We start from the raw sequence: 26,631 nt of genomic DNA on the forward strand, positions 1-26,631 counted from the left end.
GTCTCTATCTCCTTCAGTTCTGCTCTGATCTTAGTTATTTCTTATCTTCTGCTAGCTTTTTAATTCGCTTGCTCTTGTTTGTGTTCTCTTGTTCTTTTAATTTTGATGTTAGTGTGCTGATTTTAGTTATCTCCTACTTTCTGTTGTGGACATTAAGTGCTGTAAATTTCCCTTGAAACACTGCTTTAAATGTTTCCCAGAGAGTCTGGTAACTTGTCTTTTTTCACATTGGTTTCAAAGAACATATTTATTTCTGCCTTCACTTCATTATTTACCAAGTAGTCATTCAGGAGCAAGTTGTTCAGTTTCCATGTAATTGTGCAGTTTTGAGTGAGTTTTTAAATATTGAGTTCTAATTTGATTGCACTGTGGCCTGAGAAACTGTTTTTTTTTTTTAATGATTTCTATTCTTTTGCATTTGCTGAGGAGTGTTTTACTTCAAATTATGTAGTCAATTTTAGAATAAGTGCTTTTCCTCTGAGGGTAATTGCGGCTATAGGGAGAACAAAATGTTAGCTACAAGTGGGCATCAGAATCAAGCAGAGAGGCCAAACAAATGATGATGGCTTCAACAAACATAATGGCAGAGGAGGTGATACAAACACTCATTTCATATGACTGTATAAATTGTGCTTTGCCTAAAATTACATGACAAAGAACATAAGTAATCTTCAGATAATCATGTTGCGTATGTAGGTGATTTTTTATTGTTGAGAACTTTCCACTAATTTGCTTCTGGTATTTTATTTTACTCTTTTAAACATAGTTAGAATTATTTGTGCCTAAATGTTATGTGGAACTCTTGAAGTATGTACCATGTAATATTTAATACTGTCCATCAAGTAATATGAAATTTACATGTAATAGAAAAGTATAATTTACACTTATAATTTAATATATGTATAAACCATATAAGCTATATAACTAATTTATAAATATAAGTATCCCTAAACATACACAATATATGTGTCTGTGTATTTTATAATTAACATATATGTATTGCATATATATGTAATTTATACATTATATATTTTAATACATGTATACTATATGTCTATATGTATTTCTAATATATATGGTTATCTTTGTTTCCACCCATTCAGGTACAGCAAAATAGTCCATTCTTTCCCTCTTTGGCTGTCACTGGGAACTGGTAGGCCTGGTCAGTGATACCTCAGAAGCCTGTTTATGACCCTGTTCTTGTCATCAGGACAGGTTTTACATATCTTGGATTAGATGGCCTATCAAGATATCCCAGAAACCACTGGGTCGTATTTGTTCCCTACCGTGCAATTTTCCTCCTGGAGTAGAAAATAGTCCACAAAACACACTTAGCTGTAACATAGGCTCTGACACTTTGGTCTTCCATGGATTCTCAGTACAAACATGGAGAAGATTAAGCACTTCCCCAGTGAACAGAAAGCACCAGCATACTTATTCAATGTTTTTGGTTCAAATAATAGAGACTTTTTTCATGCCAAAAGACTATTACACTTTCAAAGTGGTCACCTCTCCTCAGCTAGCAAATTCCCAATGGTATGATCCTGGATTTCTCCTGTTGCCAAACCGTGGGATCATCCTGATACAGCTGAATGCTGGAGTACCCCAGAAACTGACACTTCTCAATATTTCTTTTTTTCTGGACCCCAGAACTCCCAAACAGCTATTATACCTATACCCTGGAATCTTCCTCAGAAAAAGACAACAAATTATAAATATCAAGCTGTGACTGATTCAGCAAGATCCTGGATTAATACATTAGCTAGTAAAATTAGGCTTCATACTCTACCATTAGTTAATAGTGGTGGATCCTGGTTTCTCTTTTCAAGGCGCCTAGGTGGATCTCAAGTTCCTTCTGAGATTGATACTGGTCAGTCTCAAGTTCAATCTGTTAATGTTCTGTCTCATGGACAAATTGTAGCTAGACCTTGGCTAGAAATTACTCCTGAAGTTGCAACTTGGAAACAATTTGTGTCTTATAAAACAGGAACAGATTCAATCCAGTGAAGAGAGTATTAGACACCAAACATATCATGTAGCTCATAGAGTTAAACCCTGGTGCTAAACCATCAACTTACAACTAGATTCCACCAGTACCTTTCATAGTTAATAAAATTGAACTATGGGCTCATTCATCCCTCAGTGAAGATGGATTTCCATATCCTACAGTAACCCATATTTTTGAACCATGGTGTCAGCTACTCTTGAACGTATTTGGATCCCAAGAAACTATAGAAAAGACAGATGGATACTGGACTCTTGCGGAACCTAAGTCAACTTGGTTCTGGATTTCTTCTATACTGCATACTCCATATTCATGTGCTAAGTCAAAAGGTGACACTATTAGGTCTTGGATGCAAAATAAAACCAGTATGATCAGGCCCTCAAATCAAATGGATAGATTTAGTAACTTGAATAAACATTAGGCTATTATACTCAAACCCCTGATGCAGACATGCCTCCTATTATGAACATAATTGAGCCCTTACTTCACTCTAAAGTTGACATGATCAGACCCTGGAGTCAGCCTGAAACAGCCATAGTCCAAATGTGGGCCTAGGCAGAAACTCAGTCAAGAAGACTCTTGACTTGCCTGAAAGCTGGTGCAATTAATCCATGGTTACAAACTGAAATTGAAAGAATGAGACCCTGGATTCAGCATAAATTTAAAATATTGAGACCCAGAACCCAGACTGAAGAATGGAAAAAAGAACATTGGACCCAATCAGAAACAGATCCAGTTAGGTACTGGGCCCAAACTGGAATGGAAACAGTGGTACCTGGGCCCCAACCTGAAGGTGATAAATGCAGACCCTAGAATCACACTGAAGCTGATATCAAACTTTTGTTTCAGTCTCAAGCAGAGACAGTCACACAGTGGAGAGAACCAGTAACTCTGACAGATCATCATTAGATACAGTCTGAAACTGCAATAGTGAGGTTTTGGAACCGATCTGTGACTGATAAGTTAAGAGACTGGATACATCATGAGATTATGCATTTAGACTCTGGGGTGAGGTTGAAAGTGATAAAGTTAGATCCTGGACCCAAGTTGAAGATGACACTTTGAGACACTCGATTCAGAAAGACTTTGGTGTAATCAATTCCTGGGTACAAAATGAAGCTACTATATTAACACCATGCATTCAGGGAAAGTCTTGAGAATTAAATCCCTGACATAATCTGAAACTTCCACAGTGCCACTGTGGACCCAGACTGAAACTCCAACAGTAAACTCTTGGACAAATATGTTATCAGATACAGTCACAGTATGGACAAAGGCTGAATTTCAAGGATTAACATCCACCCATCTATTGAGGAAAACTGATCCAATCATACTGTGGACTATTGCCAAATCTCCAGCAGTGAATCTCTGGACACATTCTGTATGTGATGAAGTCAAATTTTGGAACCAAGAAGAACTTCCAGCCTTATTGCCTTTGACAGAGCCTATAGCTAAGACAGTCCCACAATGGATCCAGGATAGATTTCCAGTAATGAACCCCTGGGCAAAAACTATAGCTGAAACTGTCATACCATTGACCCTTGATGAAATGACACCAGTAAGTCCTTGGACAAAATTACAGCCTGAATATCTAGAAGGAAATACTTGGCTCCCATCTGAATTTAATCCAGTCTCATTGTGGACCATGGCTTATCTGCCAGCAGTAAAAAACTGGATACGTTTTGATACTGAAACAATAATGTTGTGAAACCAGGTTGAGTTTCCAGCAATACATTCCTGAAACAGTTGGAAACTGATATAATCACACTAGGGACCCAAGCTGAATCACTAGTGATGAATTCATGGATACACTCTCCTATATCTGATATGGTCACAATGTGTATCCAGGCTGAATCACTATTATTACATCCTTGGAGACAGTCTGAAACTGATATACTCACAACATGGATTCTGGCTGAAACTCTAGGAGTAATTCCCTGGGAACAAGATATATTCCAACCATGGACCCACGCTGAACACCCACCAGTATCTTGGACTCAATCATTGATTCCGGGTAAAACAGCAGCAATGAATCCCTGGAGAGATGTTACAGCTGATATGGTCCTACCATGGAATCAGGCTGAATTTATAGTAGGAAATGCCTGGACATAGTCTGAAACTTATACAGTCACACAGGGGATCCTGAATGGTTCTCCAGCATGATATTCTTGGACACAACAAATAGCTGATGTAGACAAGCTGTGGACCAAGCCTGAATTTCCCACAATAAATCCCTGGACAAAGTCTGTAGGTGATAGTACGATACAATAGATTCAGGATGAGTCTCCAGCAATAAAACCATGGACACAGTATGTGTCTTATACAATCAAACCATGGGCCCCAGATGAATCTTCAGCAGTAAATCTCTGTACACACCCTGAATCTGATAGCATTATCCTGTGGACACAAGCTGAGTCTCCAATGGTAAATCTGTGCACAGAGGCTGCAACTTCCAAAGTCACACCATGGGCCCAGGCTGTATCTCCAGCAGTAATTCCATGGACACAGCCTATACCTTCCATAATCGTACCTTGGACCCAGGTTGAATGTCCATCAGTAAATACCTGGACAATGTCCATAGCCAATACCATCACACTATGGAACCAGGCTGAATTAATAGCGGGATATCCATGGATACTGCCATGGGCTGCTACTATCACACTATGCACAGTCTGAATCTGCAGCAGGAAATCTTTGGACACAGCCTATATATGACACAGACACTCCATGGCGTAAGGCTGAATCTTCAGCAGTAGTGTACTGGACAGAATCTGTAGCTGATACACACACACCATGAACTCAGTTTGAAGTAAAGTTTACAGTTTTTAACAGTAAAGCCTTGGATCCAATCTGTATCTGATACACGCATACCCTGGACCCAGGCTGAGTCTTCAGCAGAAAAACATTTGACACAGGCAATAGCTTATACCATCAAACGATGGAACTAAGTCAAATCACCTGCCATAAATCTCTGGAAACAATATGAAACCAATATGTTCACGTGGTGGACTGAGGCTGAATCTCCAAAAGTTTTGAGGAAACCAGCCCCACACTGCCTGGCAGGTACCCCGAATCCAGTGGAGACAAAGGAATTAGTCCAACGGAGACAAAGGAATTAGAAAGAGACAGAATAAGAGTTTAAAAGGTGGGTTCAGGGGACCAGAGCATCGGACATTTGCAAATGGCGTGGAGCTCTCGGCCTCCACCTAATTTATTAGTTTACAAGCTCTTTGTTCTTAGGGCAGATGGGAGGGGGAGGAAGGGAATCAGGAAAAGGTTTAATCCGTGAAGGAGAACTTGTGAGTCATTCAATAAAATGCATAGCAGTGGCAGTTTCTGTGAATTTCCTTGAGCAAAGGCATGCGTCTAAACGACTTAAGATCTTTAACTTATTGAGACTGAAATGGGTGGGAGTGGATTTCAGGAGAAGCCAAGATGTTTGATTATACTCCACTTCTTCAAGGGAGTGTTATTTCCCCAAGCAACCTGTGGCATTCTGCTGAGCTCTTATGCTCTCAGGGCATAAAGACATGAAGGCAATAAGGAGACTTTTCTCCTTAGAGGCTGCCCACGTCTCCCCATGGGTGTCTTACACAGGAGAGACCAACTTATCTGGCATTCCAGAAACTCTCTTTCTCATGTGTCTTCCTTTTTTGTCTCTATTATTATTTTTTTTTATTAGAACTGCCCTTGCTATCATTCATGCTCTCTGGCTTCTCTCCCAAGGCACCCTCTGCATCTATAGACTAAAAACAAACAGCATAAATAGACACAAACCAAAATAAAATTTGCAATTGTTGATCTACCTTAGATCATCCACTTTAAAGTGTTCATCCACTTTAAAGGATTACTCTTAGAAAGGCCATCAGTGGCTCCAGCAAGAATATCAGCTCCAGACAACAGGCTTAGGTGAGCCTGAGGTGTCTCGAAAAGTTGTTTTTTCAGTTTAGCAATATCTAGTGTTAAATTGTGTTCTTTTCCTGGTAGGTTATGTCTAATCATCTCCTAATGGTGTTCAGTGGCATTATAAGAGCTAGGAGTAATACGAGGGTCAGAAATATTCCAATCACATTGCATTTGAATTCTATGCTCCATAGAATCTGATCTCCCATCCAAACTACTGTTTGATGGAGATCATTAATTTGATTTGCCAATTTTTGATCTATTTGGCTTTGGGAATGCCAAAGCTTAGAATAATTTTTCTGCCAACTATCCACAAAGCCCACAGTTTGAATAGAAGAGTGCAAAGCAACACCAGCAGCAGCAGCAGCAGTAGCTGTGACAGATATAAGGCCCATGATCACAGCTATTAAAGTAAATATGAACCTCTTTGATCTATTAAGTATTCTGTTTAGCACTTCAGTGATACTATGTATGGAGGGAGAGGCCTCCGAAGGTCTATTGAGGGAAACAGGTATCCAAACTCCTTCTCAAGACTTAACCAGTAAAATGCTACTATCTTTATTAAAGGTAGAATTAATGCAGGTAAAAAGATGACAGTTGAGGCATGATATGGTTTGAGAGTCAGGTAGGATATTAATTTCTCCCACTGCCAACATAAAAGGAGGTTTAACACAACGCTGCAAACGCACTGTCTAGTTAGAGGTCATGGCTACAACAAATCGAAGTTTTTTACTATGGTTCTCTGTTTTATATTATCCTTTCCAAATCTGAATTGGGATTTGAGCCATCATTAATTTCCACAATTCTGGATGCTCTGGACTTATAATTGGATCAATCATTTTTGGGCTTGGAGGAGCCATACCATTCTCCTCCCACTTAATAGTGTAATTTGTTTCAATTCTTCTGTATAATTTTGGTGCATTATCTGGGTAGTCATTTGCAAAAGGAGTCTCTCTACAATCATCATGCTGTCCAGTACAATTTACTGCAAAGTGTCCCATAGGGGCCCAATCAATGATGATTCCATAGGAATTATTTTGCAGTACAGCACTGCTACTTGCAATACAAGCTTCCCAGGTTAGAACCTCTAGTTTTCAGACTATTGAGTGGCCTGCCTACGCAGGGCAGGACTTCTTATTAGGTTTAAATTTATTAATCTGGTGATGCATCATAACATAGCCATGCTCAAGGTATTTAATAGGGTCCAAACATTGAAATGTCCTTCCACTAAATACATGAATAGAGGCTTTTGATGAATTATGTGCAGGAACATAAGCCATCCAGCTTCGTTTATCAGAATTTAAACATCCTGCTGCCAGCCCCAGACAGATGAGAGTAAAGCAATAACCAATGGAAACATTCATTAACATTCCTTCCTCTTCTGGATGAGTAGGACCTTGGTTATCTGCTGGTCCAGGCATCCAGACACTATCATTAACATAAACCTCCACTGGGTCAACTAACCATGTTAACAGGCCTATTCAGTGGTGAGAGTGGAATGTAGGCCCAATAAGTGTAATTTTGATCTGCCCCTTTGCAGGGAGACTCACCACCAAGGAGATTACCACCATCATAGCTACCATTAGATTACTGGTGGTCAGCGGCTTGTTCTGAGACCTCAGGTTCTCTTCTGCAATGTGAGCTAGTCTCTTAATCTGGCCCCAGGTTGGTGGAGTTGACTTGGCTAGTTTCACTTGTTTCCATGTGCCCAACAGAGATGTTCATCTGAGCCATCTGATCAACTGTGGGTGCAGGAACGTTCCAAGGTCTTTTTCTCTTCCTTGGACTCTGGCTCATGGCACAGCTTAAGATGTCTTGTGGGTACCCAGACAGGAAGCTGATTCTCTCCTGGTGAGATGCAAGCAAACCCTCGAGCCTAACAAGACCCACTGGGGCCTTTTGTTTAGGCCAGTTTTTTGGCTGTTGATAAAGAGCTATCATCGACACATCTGCTCCTGTGTTGACCAGACCCTCAAATTATTTTCCTTGAATAAACCATAAAAATAAGTCTATTGTCAGACACTCGATTTACCCAATAGACAGCCTTGCTTGCTGAATTTGTGCTTCCAAATCCTCCTGTTCTTTTTTCTGAGCTTTCTCCTAACTTAACATATGGTAAAAGTAACAGTTGAGGTATTCTGTCACCTGGATTAGCACTGCAGGGAACAGTGGAGGAGAAAACAATTTGAATTTCTCCCTGGCAATCAGAGTCCGCTACTCCAGTATGTACTTGAATTCCCTTTATGTTTAAGGTGGATCTTCCCAGTATAAGTCCCACTGTGCCATTTGGCAATGGGCTGTAAACTCCCATTGGGACCTTCCTAGGAGGCTCCCCAGGAAGGAGGGATACAGGTTCAGTACAGAATAAAACTACTGCCCCGCTTCTAGCTGTGGAGGGAGATAATTGCTGTACATTTGTACAGGGATAGACTGGGCCGGGAAGACTCCATTTGGAGTCGGGGACATCCCATCCTGAATTGGGAATGCCCCATTTTGAATCGGGGCCAGGGGCTGGCCCCTCTCTCCATTTCCCAGCAAGGGCTGTCTGCTGTTATCAAACTTTGAAAGACATTGATTAGCTCAGTGTTTACTTTTTTACATATGGGACAGGTTCCTGGTACCCTGCTTTTTCCTCCTGAGTTTTGCCTTTTTTGGCTCTTTGTACACTCTCTTTTTGTATGTCCTGTCTGCCCACAGTTATAGCAAGATCCAGGGAACACTCGTGTGCTTTTTGTTACCTTTAGTTCATCCATTGCCTGAGCTAGGAGGCTGGCCTTATGTAAGTGCCCCACAATGCCATGGTAGGCTTTAATGTATTCACTTAAAGACTTTTCCTCATTTAGATCTGCCTTTCCCTTAATAGGTCTAATTGCTGCCTGACATTCTGTATTAGCATTTTCATAAGCAAGCAGCTGAATGATCCCTTTCCTGGCATGAGAATCCTAAATACCCTTTTGAGCCATGTCTTGCAAATGGGCAATAAAATCTGGATAAGTCTCCCTTGGACCCTGTTAAACTGAGTTAAAAGAAGGATAAGTAGTACCAGGGTTGTGATTTTTTTCCCAGACTCAGGCACATCGTTCTGAGCTGATAAGCAGCCTCATCACCCATTACTACCTGTTGATTTAGAGTACCCCATGCCTGTCCGATTCCAAGCAATTGATCAGATGTGATATTAACAGAGGTTGGGTTTGAGCATTTCTGCATGCCTGATTTGTTGCTTAATCTGTCCACCAGGTTTTAAATTGGAGAAATTCAGAGGGGGACAGGGTGGATCAGGCTAATGACTCCCAATCTATAGGTATTAAACGCCAGTTATAAGCCACAGATTGTAACGAGGAATGAATATAAGGATAATTTGGCCCATATTGTCCAATTGCTTGCTTTAAAGACTTTTAATATTTTAAAAGGAAATGGCTCCCAGCATGCTTGAGCATGTTCTCTGGGCTCCTCAGCTGGAGAAATAATTACCAGAAACTGCCAAGCATCCGAATTCCCCATTTCTTGTGCCTGGTGAATGGATGCCTGTATTGTCCCTGCGCCATAATTTGTATTTGGACTAGCTCGCAGTATTCCTCCGCCATAATTAACAGGCAGGTAAGCCTGGATCATTCCCTCCCCTTACTTGGCTGTTGGGCAAGCCTGAAGCTTCCCATTGCCACAGTTACTGGAAGGGAGAGCAATAATGGGAGCTGCAAGCCGCGTCGCAGGCTCCTGTTCCAAAAATACCTAAGACTAAAGTTGGAGTGGCCATTCCGGACCTTCCCCTAAAGGCGCAGTAGGTAGCACTGTTTCTTTCATAAGTTTTTGGAGGTTAGGATATATAACTTCCCATTTCTCCCCCTTTTTAAAACTAGACTGTGACAGTTCACTTTGCTGATGAGCAGACTCCTGATTATTAAACTTTTCTATGTCATCCTGAAACTTCTCCTCCTCCTCCTCAGTGTGGAAAGGCTGCAGTGCTGTTTAAATTGCCGACCACACAGACCAAGTGGAGAAGGGCCCTCTTGTTGTGATTAAGTCTGATCCTACCTTGTCCCAATCTTTTACATCCATGTTTCCATATTCCAGGAACCAAGAAGAATACTTTTCTACGAGATGGAACAAAGATGTAAGATTTTGGGTATTCACAATTACCCCTCCGTGGCACAATAACTGCTGCACCAGGCTTAATTAACAAACTTACTCTCAGCCTGACTCATATTTTCCCTAGGTTACCCTGGAATTCTCCGAGCGCCCTACTTACCTGTAGAGCTTGAAGTGAAAACATATTCAGGTGTCCTTTGTCAGTCGTCCTCCACTTTGCACGCTCTGGCGTTCCTTCACTGGATTATTTGTAGGGATTATGGGGAGCCCCGCGTTGGCCACCAGATGTTGGGGAAACCAGCCCCACACCAGCTGGCGGTTACCTCGAGTCCGGCAGGTACCCCGAGTCCGGCGGAGATAAAGAATTAGAAAGAGATAGAATAACAGTTTAAAAGGCTAGTCCAAGGGACCAGAGTGTCAGACTCTTACTCATAGCCTGGAGCTCTCAGCCTCCACCCAATTTATTGGTTTACAAGCTCTTTGTTCTTAGGGCAGGCGGGAGCGGGAAGAAGGGATGAGGAAAAGGATTAATCAGTGAAGGAGAGCTCGTGAGTCGTTCAATAAGATGTATAGCAGTGGCAGTATCTGAATTTCCCTAGCAAAAGCGTGTGTCTAAACTGCTTAAGACCTTCAATTCATCGGGACTAAAATGGGTAGGAGCAGGTTTCAGGAGAAGCCAAGATGTTTGATTTTACTCCACTGCTTCAAGGGACTGTTATTTCCCCAAGCAACGTGTGGCATGCCGCTGAGCTCTTATGCTCTCGGGGCATAAAGACATGAAGGCAGTAAGGACACTTTTCTCCTCAGATGCCACACATGGCTCCCCATGGGTGTCTCACACAGGGGAGACCAATTCATCTGGCATTCCTGAAACTCTCTTTCCCACAAAAAGTAAATGATTGGACACAGCCCATACCAGCTACAGTTATACCACCAAACCAAGCTGAATCTGTAGGAGTAAGTCCCTCCACAAATCTTGAAACAGAAATTGTCATACTGTGGACCCAGGCCCATTCTAAAATCAACAATCCCTGCACATACACTCTATTTGATAGAGTGACACCATTGGCTAAGAATATTTGTGTAGCAGTAAAACAACAGAGATAGTCTAAAACTAAAATAGTCACATCATAGACCCAGGATCTGTTGCCAGGAATAAATCCATTAACAGCGGCTGAAACTGGTATAGTCACACTGCAGTACATGGCTGTATCTCTAGTAATGATTCCCAGGAGAGAGGCTTTATCTGATACAGTCATAATACGGACACAGACAAAACCTCCAGCAATCACTTTCTGGTTACAATCTCTACCTGATGCAGGCAAACTATAGACCCAAATGAAATATCCATCAGTAAACACTTGGAACGAGGCTGAATTTCAAGCTGTAGATTCCATGATGGAGTCTAAGTCTCCAGTTGTAAATAGCTGGACAGATCCTGAATCTCCAGCCCCAAGTCCTCTGCTATAGGCCAAGATTGATATAGTCATACCATGGACCCAGAATCAATCTTTAGCAGTAAATGCTTGGTCAAAGCCTGTTGCTGATACACTCATACTGTATACAGCCTGCAACTCTATCATTAATCTTCTTTTCACAAAGTTTACATGGTACACTGAAAGCTTGTACTGAAACTAAATGTCTATCATTAAATACCTGGACAGAGGCTATAGCTTCCATAGATATACCCTGGACCCAGGCTGAATTTCCAGCAATAAATCCCTGGACAGAGCCTGTTTTTCATACAGCTACAATTTGGGCACAGGCTGTATCTGCAACAGTAAAGGCCTGGGCACAGCCTTCATCTAATACAACCAGATTATGGTCCCAATCTGAATCCGCAGCATTAATTGCATGGATACTGCCTGTAGCTGACACATACATAGGATTGATCCAATTTGAATCTTCAGCAGTAAATCCCTGTATATTGCCTATGTCTAATACATTATCATTGTGGACCCAGCCTGTATCTCTAGCAGTCAATTCGTGGATAGAAGCAATAGTTTCCACAGTCACACCATGGACCAAACCTTTTTTTCTAGCAACAAATCCCTGGACACATCCTGTATCTGATATAGTTGCACTTTGGACCCAGGCTGAATCTTCTGCAGTCATTACCTCCACACAGCCAGTTTCTGACAAAATTATACTGTGGCTGCAGGCCCACTCTCCAGTAGGAATTATCTGGACACAGACTGTATCTGATATACTTATATTATGGAACTACGAGGAATATTCAGCAGAAAACCCAGAGGCATGGGCTGTAGTTTCCTCAGTGTTACCATGGACCTAGCATATCCCTACAGCAGGAAAAACCTGGAAACTACCTGTGTCTGAATCAATCACTCCGTGATCCCAGTCTGAGTCTCCAGTAGTAAACACAACCTTTGATCCAAGATAAAAATCAAGAGTCTATTTTATGGACACATCATGAAATTGAATGTATCAGTGAATGGACTTTGCCTGAATTTGGAACACTTATATCCTGGATAGTGCCTGGGCCTCCAGCAGCAAAACCATGGTCCCAACCTGAAGCTCTAGTTATAGAACTTTGTTTAAAACTGGAACAGAAAAAATAAAACCTTGGGTTCACCAGAATTTCAAACACTGAGCACATTTACTCCCTTTGGACCTGGTAAAATAGAATCCTGGGCCAAACAGAGAACTACAACTTTAATAACATGGATCCAATCCAAAAGGGATGCCTTCTTCCCATATACACAATCTGAAGTAGGTACAATAAGATCCACAACAATTTCTGAAGCCGTTATAGTAAAATATGGATCCAGACTGAAGCAGGCACAATCCACCCTTGGACTCAAGCTAGAACTAATACAATCAGACCTTTGACTCATGCTGAATTTCAAGCAGTCAGACTCTGGACCCTGTCCTTGTCTGGTACGCTACTGTATCAGACTGAAATACAGGCAGCAAAATGCTTGACCATGCCTGATATTAATATTCTGAGTGCTTGGCTTCAGACCCAAAATTATGTAAGAAGAAATGGTACTCAACCTTACTCTCAAACAGTTACTACCTGGATGCAGCCATAATCCACCCATGGAACCAATCTGAAAAGAATGCAGTCAGACCCTGGACCCAGTCTGAAGGTGATGTTATCCAACCTTGGACCTATGCTGAAACCAATACTGTCAGACTCTGGACCCATTCTGAAACTGATAAAATAAAACAATGGACTGAGCCTGAATCTCAAGCAAGTAGGACCTGGCCTGAGACAGCTATGTTGATATGTTTGTCCCCAAAACGATGCAGTTTGACCCTGGACCCAACTTGAATCTCAAGCGTCACACTCCTGGACCCACAATCAAATTAGCATAAATTACTCTTGGATTTAGCATGCACCTGCTGCAATCAGACCATGGACTTACTCTGGAATTCATCCCTGGACCCACCATGAAACCAATAGAGTGATAAGATACTGGTTCCAGACTCAAATAAATTCAATGAGATACTGGAACCAACCTGAAACTGAAGTATTCCAAATTTGGACTGTAAGCCAAGGAATAAAACCCTGTAACATGACTGAAATTGATACAGTCACATCTTGCTGACAGCCTCAATGTGATACAGTTAAATCCTGAATTCATCCTGAAAGTCAGCCACTTTCTCCCTGGCCCCAGACTGAAGTTGGTATATTTTGTCCCTGGACTCAGCAAAGAGCTGCTACATATCAAACATGGACCCACCCTGAAACCCAAGCAGTGAGACCCTGGAACAAGCAGGAAACTGATATAGTCAGATCTTTGTTTTACATTCAGGTGCATAAAGGCAGCTCATAGGCTTATTCAAAATCTCAAATACTCAGTTCCTCGGTCCAGCCTGACATTGATATAATTCACAATTTTATTCAGTCTGAAACTTTGGTTCTAAGATTCTGGCCCAAGGTTCTACCTGCAGTAGTCAAACCATGGATCTTGCTTAAAGGAAGAACACTCATATCTTGGATACTGCCTGTAACCCAAGCAGACACAGACTGGATCCAGTCTGAAGCTGATATTATTGAATCCTTTGTGGATTTTAAAGGTGGCAAAGTGAGAACCTGGATCTAGCCTGAAACAAAAATACTAAGACCCAGAACCCATTATAAGGCTAATATAATTGCATCATTTTCTCCTCCTGAAATTGAGCTGAATGGAGAAACACTCTTAATGAGTCATTTTGTCTCCTTGTCTAAACGTGTAACCTTTTTGCCAGTAAAAACAGTTTCTTTCCCAGATCAGTATTTAATAGCTTTGTTAACTGAGATAACTGCCACAGAAAGCCAGGATAAAATCAATTCTCTCCAACCAAGCCAGCTTACAAGCATTTGGCTTCCTGGAAGAGTTGTTTACCAGCACTATGGAAGGAAATTAAAAATTATCAAGATAAAAGAAAGCCCTGAAGTCCCAGCTACCTCTCTTGTCTCTCTTTCTTCCTCCTTTTTCTTTCTTCTTTCTTGTTCTTTTCCATCTCCATGTACACTGTGTTCTTCTTAAGTCTTTTCTTCTTGTACATTCCCTTCATTCTGCGTTTTCCCATCTTGCTCAGTTTTTTCTCCTCTGGTCTTCTCTCCTATTCTTCTTTCCATAGCCTTTTCTGCTAATCCTCTTCAGAAAATATCTTCCTCAACATTTACTGAAGAGTCTATTCTTTCTCAATCTTTTTCATCCTTGCATGCTGCTCCAGCCACACTTTTAATAAAACACCCTCTCCTGATGCCTGGATCTCAATCTGGACCCAAGCCTGTACAACAACCTCTTAGGCATTCAGAACGCAATGTTTCCCTGGATGAGTGTCAACTAGCTGTGATCTGGAAAGAGAATTTACAGGCTTACTGGCTCTTCAAGACAGGTGTTATTTCTCGTGAAACCACAGGCACCTTTAGTCTAGTCATATGTTTGAGTTAATATACTTAGTACGAAGACTCTTGTTGAAGCCTAAAACCAGAGTTTGTAAGATAAGAGGTTATGTTCTCAGACCTTTGCAAAACCAAAATGTATGTTATTATATGAATCAGCAGAGATGTCTAAATATTAACAGAATATCTTATTTTTGCCAAACAAGATTTATGAACTATGTTTTATGAACACAATTCTATTCAGAGAACAGTATTTTAAAGATAGTCTTACTTCTTAGAAATGTTTTCTTATTTCCACTTGAGGTATGTACATATAGATACACACTGTTGGATAATAGTATTATATCTTGGATATAAATAATAAGATATATAACATATGTACTGTATTATTTGAAGGGAAAATATGGAGATAACCTCTGTAGTTTATCTAAAATTGTTGGATGAATAATGTACATTTCCAAATATTTTCTAAGAATTGAAGATACTGAATTTCCAAGCATATTCCTAAAAACCTAAAATTAGATTTTAGAAATAGGAGACTAGTAACACTAATCTCACTCTGTTCCACAGGTTTATTCCTTCTGCAGAGTGTGGGTTACGCCCTGGCCATGTCCCCCTCTTTCCCAACTGCTGGGAGGCAAAAATTGGTGAATTTCCTTGGATAGTTTCCTGCAACTGTCTTTCTCTCATTTCTGTGCTGGCTCCATACTAAATGAACAGTGGATCCTTACCACAGCTAGATATGGCAATTTTATGTAAGTCTGAGTAATTCATTTCAAGATTAAGATATCATTATAAGGCAATTACAACATTGAGATTGTTAATGAATATCTTTCTCTTTGTGTGTCTGTGTCTGTGTGTGAGAGAGAGACAGAGAGAAAGAGAGATGGAGACAGGGTCTTGCTCTTTTGCCCAGGCTGCAGTGCAGTGGCATGATTCACATTAGCCTCAAATTCCCAAGATTAAGGGATTCTCCCACCTCTGCCTCCTCAGTACATGGGACCACAGGCATGCACCACTGATTCTGGCTAATTTTTATTCATTTTCTCCAGAAATAAAGTCTTATCATGTTGCCCACCTGGTCTCAAGTGATCCTCAAAAATAGTTTATAAAGTAGTATTCGTACTTTAGTGCTTACCTGGACTTCATCTGATTCACATGATGTACAGGGCTTATTCCAATTGAAATGTGGAAATAATAAGACTTTTTCTTGATTTTTTCCCCAGAAAAAGCTCAGGAGCGCTGGCCCTGGTCCAAATGGGGTGTAGTCATCTTCTGGATTCTGCCTAAGCTTAGACAGTCAGGATTGACAGTGCCATACCCTACCTAGGTCTCAAGGGACCCCTGGGTTGATCTTCCCAAGGCAGACACAACATTTTCAACCCCCTGGTCCTTCCTGTATGCCCAGAGGAAAGTCTGGAATGGAGTAAATTTATACAACTATGTGACTATTAGCTACCTAGTTGGTCCCTTATGAGGGGTGACTAATGAAGAAGACAATGGCATGGAAGAGAAGTATGTTTGGGAAAAGAATATTATCCTCTCTTGAATAATAAAAAAAAAATTGTCTTTCTCTTCACTATGTTTCTCTCTCTAATCTAAGCTAAATTTGAAAACAAACAAACAACCACAAACACCTCTTCTCTGTTTTTCATCAGAAAGTCCTGGAATTCAGCAAAAAAAGCACCCAAGCATTCTACAAATCAGCACTTGTGTCCAATTTTGCCCCAAGTTGAATGAATTCACTTTTTGTATGGTGGCCAAGAAAGCTATGTGGGAGGCTGGCTCTAAGGTACAAATTCATGGGGTGTGAATACCAGAGAGAAAGAGAAATATCTTGAACAACAAAAGTTATTCTGGCCCTCCTTCAAAATATTGATTGATATCTTGTCTCTTGTTTTTTTCAGGGTGACCTGAGAGCACCTTTGGTGTGCCAGCAACAGCAAAAGGACACTTGGGTGCAAGTGGGAATCTTGTTACTTTGAGGAGCATTGCACAAAGCCCTGTGTCTTCAGCCAAGTGCACCCTTTCCTTTTCTGGCTCCAGGGAGTGACATGGCCTAGCCATGCACCCTGGCACCATCAAGGACACATGACTACCTCTGCTTCCATGTCTCTTTCAGTCTCTACCTCTACAAATGCCTTGGCTTTTACCTCCACTGCTAGTGCTTTCCGGCCACACTTCATCTTTCTGCCACAGCCTCAGAGTAAGGCTCAAAAACTTGGTAGGAGAAGTAAAGGAAGAAGAGAATGGAAATAGAAAAGAATAGAGGGAACAAGAGTGGAGAGAAAGCTCTTCCTGAGAAATGCTTGAAAAAATTATTTTCCTTATGGCTCACATAGCCATTTCATACTTTGATATATGATTCAATTTCCATAGTATCCCTACAGATCAAATAACATGATTATTATAATTATCTTAAATGCGTATTCTGATAGTAGATAAGTACAATGGATTGATCAATTTCTCATGGCAAAAGATGAATAGGGCTAACATTAAGACACACTCTCCTAACACAAAGACATTTCCTTACTACCATGCAGTACCTGACACTTGTAATATAGTTATTTAAAATTAAGTTTGTTTTAAGTTAAAGATATTATGATGTTTGGAAACAGCATAGTAGTTGATAAGTAATGTGTTTTAGGTGCTAGTGTACTAGACTATATTACAGTGCGACTATCAGGTTCCCCCTTCCCTTGGCTATCAGAAAACTTATCATAAGATTAGCAATGTCTATTTCATGTTACTGTACTTCACCTATTTCCTTGGAAATTGAGTGATCTCTTTTGGTCTCGTGTATTAAATGTGCACTTAACTGCAGCTATTTTATAGCTACCACCTATTGCCAAAGCTACAGTAAATAATACTTTGAAACATAAAGGAGGCCATAATTATTTGCTTACATCCTCCAAAGTCTAATTCAAAGACAGCTACACTTAAGATCTTAGTTATGCTTCTAATTTCATCTATACTTCCTTACCCCTTCTATAGACAGGTCATCTTCACCATTTTTATCTCTCTCTCTATATATTAATGAGCATTGCTTCAACTCAGTTTTCTGAGGAATTCTGAAATACTTTTAAAAATATGAGCTCTTTCCTGAACCTCAAACTTAAATTTTCTATTTAAACTATTGGTTTGATATCTCACTAAGATTATAAGTTTAGGAAGATAAGCCCCCTCCAATTTAGAGACAGCTGCCTTATCTCCAAATTTTTCCTTATCTATCTAATGTCTTCAAATCATTGTATTTTTTGTGGCCTATCTGCTTCAATGGCTTCTAAGTAGCTAAAATCATAGATATACAAATATTGCAGTGGGAGAGAAAGCTGGAATGGCTCCCAATATTTTGATTAAAGAAATTTAAGCTAGGATATAAAGAAACTATGACCTTGGAAAGATAATAACAGGAATACTTTTTTTCAAGGAAAATGCATAAACACAATAGAGGTAGAACTTTGTCTTCGCTAGTCGTATTTAACAATGCTGACTTAGTTAGCAGAAATAGGAGGGATTTAAAACTTTAAAAATCATCTACAGTTGGCAATTCTATTCAAATCAGCACAATTAGGCTTATTTTTCTCCTCAGCTTTGGCAGATCGGATTGCTCTGCAATATGCTATGCCTTGGCAAGCTGTGATCATCAGCCATGGAAGTGATTTCTGCTGTGGTTCCATAGTTAGCCACTGTTGGATTCTCACAGCTGCCCACTGTGTCAGGAACATGTAAGTTTGTGCCTGCCTCTTCCCATACCCTATAATTCATTATCCCATAAATACATTGCTGAAGGTTTCTCTGTCCAAATTTACTTCTATCATGTATGACCATCTGGCATATACAGATAACATTTTTGGTTTAGGCTAAAAATAAATTGTCTCACTGTGTTTGGCTTACTAGTACCTCTGTTAATTAATTCCTCTCCTAATCCCATTGTCTGTGGGCTCTTTATTCATAGATTTCTGATTTCTCTGAAGATAAGCTAGGTACCTTGTGTATCATGACTAAAGAAATATGCTGGAAAGCCTGATGTAGGCTTAAGGTGCTGGTTTTCTAATGAATGTACTATAATAAATTTTTGCCTGTGCACACAGGAATCCTGAAAACACTGCTGTGATTCTGGGTCTGAGGCACACTGGCACACCACTGAGAATTGTGAAGGTGTCTATCATGCTATTTCATGAGAGATTCCGGTTGTTGAGTGGGGTAGAAAGAAATGATCAGGCTTTGCTACTCCTCCAAGATGTCTAGACTCCCTTTCGGCTCTTAGCACAGTTGGGCTATCTGAAAAACCTGAATAATTCAGAATGCTGGCTGTCTGGGCCACAAATTATTATACCAGGTCAGCAGTTACTTTTCATATTAGGGTAGCAGCTCTAAAAAAATGAGGTTCATATTTTTAATATTATGGTTCAAGGAATAACTATAATCACAATTGTATCCATTACTAATTATAAGATATTTAATCCACATAAAAGACCCACTAGGAGATTTGTTTTTGTTTTATAAGATGATGGTCCTGATAATAACTTCACAGGATTTTAGATCTGAAAACAATTATACGAGGATCTTTCTATGTATAGTCAATTTCGTAAACCAAAATAGAGATGATTTGCTTTCTAACTCTTTGCTCACTTCAACACAAAGGAAAATGAAGCTTTTTTTGGTTTTATTTTATTTTTAACCTCTTTATGAAAATGAAGCTGAACTTGACTTGGAATTTGGAATTCCATAAGTAAAATTTACTTGTTAATTTTGAAGAGTGGCATTTAAAAAGTGAGTAAAGAGTGATGGTGCTGTCCGCAGTGACTCACTCCTATATTTCCAGCCTTTGGGAGCTTGAACTAGGAGAACCCTTTGGGCCCAGGAATGTGATAGCCACTTGGGCAATATAGCAAGACTTCATCACTAAACAGCAACAACAACAAATAGGCTGGTGTGGTGTTGCACATGTGTAGTCCCAGCTATGTGGGAGGCTGAGACAGGAAGATAGCTTGAGACTAGGAGATTGAGGCTGCAGTTTGTGAAGATTGTGCCAATGCACTCCAGTCTGGGTGACCAAGCAAGAACTTGTCTCAAGAAAAAAGCGGGGGGCTGGCGTGGTGGCTCACGCCTGTAATCCCAGCACTTTGTAAGGCTGAGGCCAGTGAATCACCCGAAGTCAGAAGTTTGAGACCAGTCTGACCAACATGAGGAAACCCCATTTCTGCTAAACATACAAAATTAGCCAGGAGTGGTGGTGTGTGCCTGTAATCCCAGCTACTCAGGAGGCTGAGGCAGGAGAATTGCTTGAACCCAAGAGGCGGAGGTTGTAGTGAGCCGAGATCAGGCCACTGCATTCCAGACTGAGTGACAGAGCGAAACTCCATCTCAACAACAACAACAACAACAACAACAACAACAACAACAAAGTCACTAGAAAGAGAATGAAATTGATAAATGTGCAGTGTAAAATGTTAATGGTGAGAAAATAAACTGAATATCTTTGTATGTTATACATACAAGTTTAAAGTAATGAGGAGACAGTGATAAGACAGATCATGGTCTTACCTCAATACTTAGTGATTAAATGTAACATATGTTCTTTAGAATAGTTATAGTCCATTTGTCTTTCTAGGAGAGACCGATGAGAATCCAGAAATGTTAAAGATGCAAGTGATGGAAGCTTCCAGCTGTGCCCACCTGTACCCTGGCATAGGCAGTTCCATTGTTTGCTTCATTACTCAGACCAAAGACTCTAATGCAAATGTGATACACAGTCGATTATTTTTTGTTCTACATGATAGAAACTATAACTTTGTCCCTGTATAAAATGGTGTACAACATATGTCTAAATAATAAGCGAATTGCTCGTCAGTAGGCAACCATTTTAAAAGTCTTTAATTACAGAACAAAATCTCTGAAAAAAATTGCTGTTTATCTCTGAGTTTTCTTACATGGGTTATTAATCTTTAGCCATACTAAATAGCTAGTATGCTGCTCTTCAAACAAATTAGACATTTTATATAATTCCCATATTCGAATAATAGTATCTTTACCCCTCAGACTTTCAAACGAGTCCAACCTTTTTCTATTTCCCCAATTAAAATAACTTTTTAAGGTTTAATCTTCAGTGATTTTTGTAGTAATATTTTTGAAGGTATTTGATCAGGATGATTTACTTTTGTACATATCTGATGTCTCACTTTCTTCTGAATACATCTTTTGTTATCCACTTATTAGATCTAAGGTTAAGAAGTTGGAATAGGGATTTAAATCCAAATGCTACATTTGAATTTACAGGAGTCAGTGAGTTCAGGAAGTGTCATTATGTGCAGACCAATATCTGGCAATGGCAGTTGGAGACAAATAGGCTTCACCAGTCTCAAAGCCCTAGCTACTACAATAAGTCAACACTTCTCCTGGATCTTATCTACTTCAGCAAAGGAAGGCTACCCACTAAACCAGGCCCATGTGCTTTGGGTGAAAACTCCTAAGTCCTCTAGCCTCCTTAAACAGCCAAGCACGCTGACACTTTCTTCAATAACAATTGCTGCAGCCCTGAGACTTTGGTAGCCTAGTGACTATAACTAGTGATGCTACAGTCTGGTCACAGTGTGATAAAACACCAGAGCAACAACAACAAAATGTTGACTTAAGCCTTCTAAAATCTCTCTAAATATACCTTCAATAAATATGTTTTTTGCTACATAACAACTGCTTTCTACTTCCTGAACTAACGCTTGGCCTTGGATTGTTTTCATTCTTGAAACTGATTCATAATTGTATATTTAACATGAAGGTGAATGCAGAATTTCATGTGTCAGCAAATAAAATTTTCAAAATGATGCAAAATACAAATGTGAAATTGTATTTGTGAACTTTACTATTCTTTCAAATTATATTCTAACACCTACCCATTCACACAATTTTTTATAACTATCTGCATGTTCTCTTCAGGTGGGAGAGAAACAGTATCAGAGTTCTTAATAATTTCTAAAAGACAGAATGACAAGACTACACAAGATTTAATCTATTCACAATATTGTATTTACTGAATGAAAAACATTACTTTTAAAATCTTACTAAAGTATTAACTAAATAAAATATATGATTTCGATAACTCTAAAATACATGTACATGAAGAAAATAGAACAAGGATTAAAATACATAAACAAACAAATGAGGCCAGGTGTGGTGGCCCACGCCTGGAAACCCAGCATTTTGGGAGGCCAGTGTGGTCGGATCACTTGAGGTCAGGAGTACAAGACCAGCCTGGCAAATATGGTGAAGCCCAGTCTTGACTAAAAATACAAAAATTAGCTGGACATGGTGGCATGCGCCCGTAATCTCAGCTCCTCAGAAGGCTGAGGTAGGGGAATCCTTGAAGCTGGGAGGCAGAGTTTGCAGTGAGCCGAGATCGTGCCACTTCACTCCAGCCTGGGTGACATAGTGAGACTCCATCTCAAAAGAAACAAACAAACACACACCCAAAAACTAATGAATTAAAAAAAAATCAGTACTAGAAAAAGTGCTCACAGGAAACTCACATATCTAACAGAAAACAAAATTCCTTTAAAACGAAAGTTCCAGAAGGGGCAAATAAGAAAACAAATTTAACATCTCATATATAAAATACAAACAGTAAACTGAAAAGAACCACAGGGGAAAAATATCAAAGTTTACAACTAAGCTCTCTAAAAGAAACTGAAAATCCCTCAAAAACTTCCGAGTGTCCATGTCTCTGTATTGCAAAAATGATCATAAAAATTGCCAGGAGTAGAACAATAAAAATGTATCTTAAAACTTCATAAACACTTCAAGTCTCACATAAAAATTGTAATGAAAAATGGATCAGTCTGCAGTTTTTTCATACAATTATGAACAAATTATATTTCCTCATACTTAAATTTGCTTTTCAATATTCTAAGAAATTAACTTTTATATTAACAGTAGGCGATGTAACAAAGCAGGTCTTTATCAAGATAACTGACACTGGATGTCCACGGCATTACTCAGGTGGGTCTTAATTCCCAGCCAGTGTGTGTCCCTCCCTGGACACACACTGAAGGTCCCCATCCATTTTGTAATCTCTTAACATTTCCTCCCCCGGAGGAAACACTAAAGTACAAGTACATGGAGAACGTAGAACATTTCCTCACACTGGAGCCCAGTGTTGTCTTCCAGATTCCCTGTGCAGTGGCCTGTCTTATCTGGCAAGGAAGGAAAGTGGGAGTGAGAATGACAGAGAGGAGAATGCATGTCAGGGGAGCCTGGGCTCCTTGAAACAGAACATGACGGGCCTGGGAGAACCATTCCAAAAGGACATAAACGTAGAAGGGCCTCAGGTGGACATCCGCACAGAGAGGGAGGGGGCCCTGGTTGAGCTCGAACTGAGCCCCAGTGGGTAGCAGGCCTCAAGGCAGGGGAGGGAGGTGGAGAGTGATGATAAGACAGCTATCCCTTAAGCCTTGCTTCTCACCCACTGACTTTAGCCACATATGCATCATAGGTAGCTTAGGGTTCCCCAATCCTTACATGTGGGTGTTACAGTTCCCTTATGGGCCGTTCTGCCCCAACCCATGGATGGCGTGGGATTGCTCACTGCAGTCTCCTCCATGATCCTTGGATTCTCCAAGTAGGGCACAGATCCAGGACTCAAAGGCCTTTCAGTTCACAGCTCTAGGCTCCTTGCCTGGCCTCCTCTCTGTTCCCTCTCTAATGCTGTCCCTCCCCTCCCTGGAGTAGAACTGCAAGGGATTGAGCCATAGGCCTGGCTGATGATCTGGGGGAATGTAGAAGGGGGTCCACTACAGGTCAGGTCAGGGTTCAAAGCCAATTCCCCAAAGGCCAAGGAATGACCAGCGAGGTCCTTTCCTATGATGCCCCACGGCAGACTCGACCTCAGAAATCCTGCCAAAATCCAGGCAGTCATGTTCAGCCAACCAACTGAACAAGCTCAGGTAGGCCATATTCTGCCTGCAGCTGGAGGCTTGACCTTCACGATCCCAGAACCGGTGGACTGCAGTGGAACGAGACACCCTGTATCCTGGAGGCAGAGGAGCCAGGAAGGTTCAAGCCAGGCTGACCCTCCCACACACCAGCTCCCCTACCATGCTGGGAGGCATTCCTTACCAGGGATGCCAACACAATACTCCTGAATGATCACTTCATTGTGGAAGTAAAGGTTGTGATGAAAGTACATCTTCTTCCTGCGGCCAGTAACCTGGATGGCTGTGTTCCTCCACCTGCCTGACCAAGAAGGAGAAAGAGGATGGACTCAACGGGACCATTTCATCTAGCTGGGCTGAGGTGGCCTGCTAGCTGGAGCAAAGCATGAGTTTCCCCTTCCCAGCTCTGCCACTGAGACACCACCGGGGCCCAGGGGGACCTCAAACTGACTCAGACACCGGACCCCTCCCATAGCCCCCAGCTCCCCAGCCTGACCATCATGTAGCACAGCAGGACTTCATCATGGTTTCTGACCCATGCCGACATCTGGGTGTGCCAAACAATCTACCTCTGCTCAAGGAGCCTCCAGATGATTGGGTGGGCAAGCCTCGTGAAACCCTGCAATTTGCAGGAGCACAGAGAATGTGGAGCAGGGCTATCTCCCAGACATTTGGCCTGTCACCCTCCCTTGTTTACCTCTGCCTCTGTCTGGAGAGGAAGCAACTTCAAAACTATGGTTGTTTTGGGGGTCGGTGGAGCCAGGCAAAGACAGCTGAGCTGAGCCTGGACAGGTGGCGGAATAAGTGGGCAGGTGGTTGCAGCTTAGGGGCAGGGGGCGGGGTGGTGTGAGGCGGTTTCTTCCTCAGCATTCATGAGCTGCAGGAGGCCCTGGTGTGCAGGGTGCTGGACATGCTCTGCTGATGTCCGGGTGTCTGGTGTCCTCTTATCCTGGTCTTCCTGAGAGGTGGGCCTGTACAGTTGAGGGAAGCCCTGTAGGTAGAATGGGCTGCAGGGTTGTGCGTCATGCTCCCCATGGGGCTCGCGTGGGTGCAAAGGAGGTTATATATGCTCAGGGCCTACACCGCTTTGTGTGCAGCGCCGGCAGGCGGAAGAAAGCATATCTGGGGAGCTGGTGCCTGCCTTGTGGAGGTCAGCAGCTCGATGCACCGCGAACCCGAGTCTTCAGCACCTTGTGTTTCTGGGGTGAGCCTGTTGGAAACAGGCACTCAGAGCGGGGGTGGTTCAATAGCTGGCACGGGCGTGCAGACTCCCCTTCCTCCAGGGCATTTCCCAAGGAAACATACCTTTTAACTTGGCGCTGTGCGTGAAGGGCCCTTGGTACCGCGATTCTCCCTTGTGAGTGCTGTGCTTGGCTCCCCTTTCCTACCACGTGCTCTCACGGCTCCCACTAGCAAGCTGGCCTCTGATCTGCAGGAACCTGGCCTCGGCTCCCACCCTGTCCCCCATCCCCTGCCTCCTGGCTGACCCCTTGGGCCTCCCACCTGGCTCCTCCCTCCACCCAGCCCCCAATCCCCTCCTGAAGCCCGATGCCTATCCCTGCATCGGCAGCTGCAAGGATATGGCTCTGGCCCAGAAGCCGGAGGTACCCTGTGGATTGGAGCATTCGCGGAGCCCAGCTCCATGTGAAGGATCTCCAGCAAGTCCATTGACTCCCCGGGTATGCTGGGTCCAGGGCCAGCCTTGCCCGCTGGTTCACCTTCTGCCACTCCACGTCGGTCTCCTCCACAACCACCACCTCTACCTCAGCCATTATGTCTTCCACCATCAGCACCACCTCCTCTTCCAAGGCTGCATCCTTGCTCTGTGCCCCGGCTGTCCTCTCCAGCAGAGCCTCCAGCCTGAACACTGTGCCCCTCTGGTGCTCCCACAGACCCGGGCCTATGGAGTCCAGCCAATCCTCGTCACCCCTAGGCTCTGGGAGCCGCTCCTCAGGAGGCCCCCTCCCCAAAAGGCCCATGGGCGGCGACCTGCTGAGAACCTAGTCCCACACCTATGTGGACCCAGGTTTCCTAAGGAGTCCCGATGGGCCCGCAGATTGCAGCAGTCGCCGTGTGGCTCAAGTGCCATGCAGGGTCAACTGCGCACAGGAGCTCGGGAGCCAGAGGACGAGGACCTGGGCTTGCAGAGCCCCACCAGCAGGCACGGGAGCCGCTGCTGCGCGTGTGGGAGCCTCTGGATCCGCAAGGCAGTGCACAACAGCATGCACGCAGGCCGTCGATGGCCAGTCCTGGAGGCTGGCCTCCTGTTTGCCCGGGGCATAGGACAAGAGGCCCTTTGGAATGCTCCTTGGAATACATCTTCCTCAGGGAGGAAGCATGGAAGGCGGAGCCTGTATTTGCTTAGGCCTGCGAGAGTGCGAGCCGGGGTTCTGGCCTCTGGAGCAGACGAATTCCACCTCAGCACAATCAGGTGAGTTTCCTCCCACGCCCCGCCCCGACCCCCTTTCCCCAGGACACCCGCCGCCGCCCTCACCCCAGCAGCCAGAGTGAGTTCTTCTCTGGATCTGCAATATTCCGTACCACCTACCTGGCCTGCCTAATGAAGTGAGCTGTTTCATGTATTCCCTGTGGGTCAATAGCTTGCCACACTCAGGATGTCAGTTAGGGCACAGGGCTTCCATGCCCACAGTTCCAAAGGCCACGCAGCCTGCGTGTGCCTGGACACAGAGCTACCTGGCACAAGCTCCGAGGGCTTCTCAGAGGAGGCTTACCCCAAGAGGCTGGGACTGCAGGCCAACCTGGGTTGGTGCAGCCCAACCTGGGTTGGTGCAGCCCAGGGAGACTCCCACACCCTTGCACTGATTGGCCACGCAGGGAGACCGGCGGTC

At 42.5% G+C, this 26,631-nt stretch overlaps 2 pseudogenes; one reads left to right on the forward strand and one right to left on the reverse strand.

Annotated features, from left to right (window-relative positions):
- The window catches only part of LOC104005531 (RNA-binding motif protein, Y chromosome, family 1 member F/J-like), a 61,115-nt pseudogene extending 46,424 nt beyond the window's left edge, over nucleotides 1-14,691 (reverse strand).
- LOC112208094 (RNA-binding motif protein, Y chromosome, family 1 member F/J-like) overlaps nucleotides 1-26,631 on the forward strand; it is a 371,477-nt pseudogene that overhangs the window by 312,776 nt on the left and 32,070 nt on the right.

The sequence above is a fragment of the Pan troglodytes genome, chromosome Y (assembly GCF_028858775.2).
Source record: "Pan troglodytes isolate AG18354 chromosome Y, NHGRI_mPanTro3-v2.0_pri, whole genome shotgun sequence".
Classification (NCBI taxonomy): Eukaryota; Metazoa; Chordata; class Mammalia; order Primates; family Hominidae; genus Pan; species Pan troglodytes.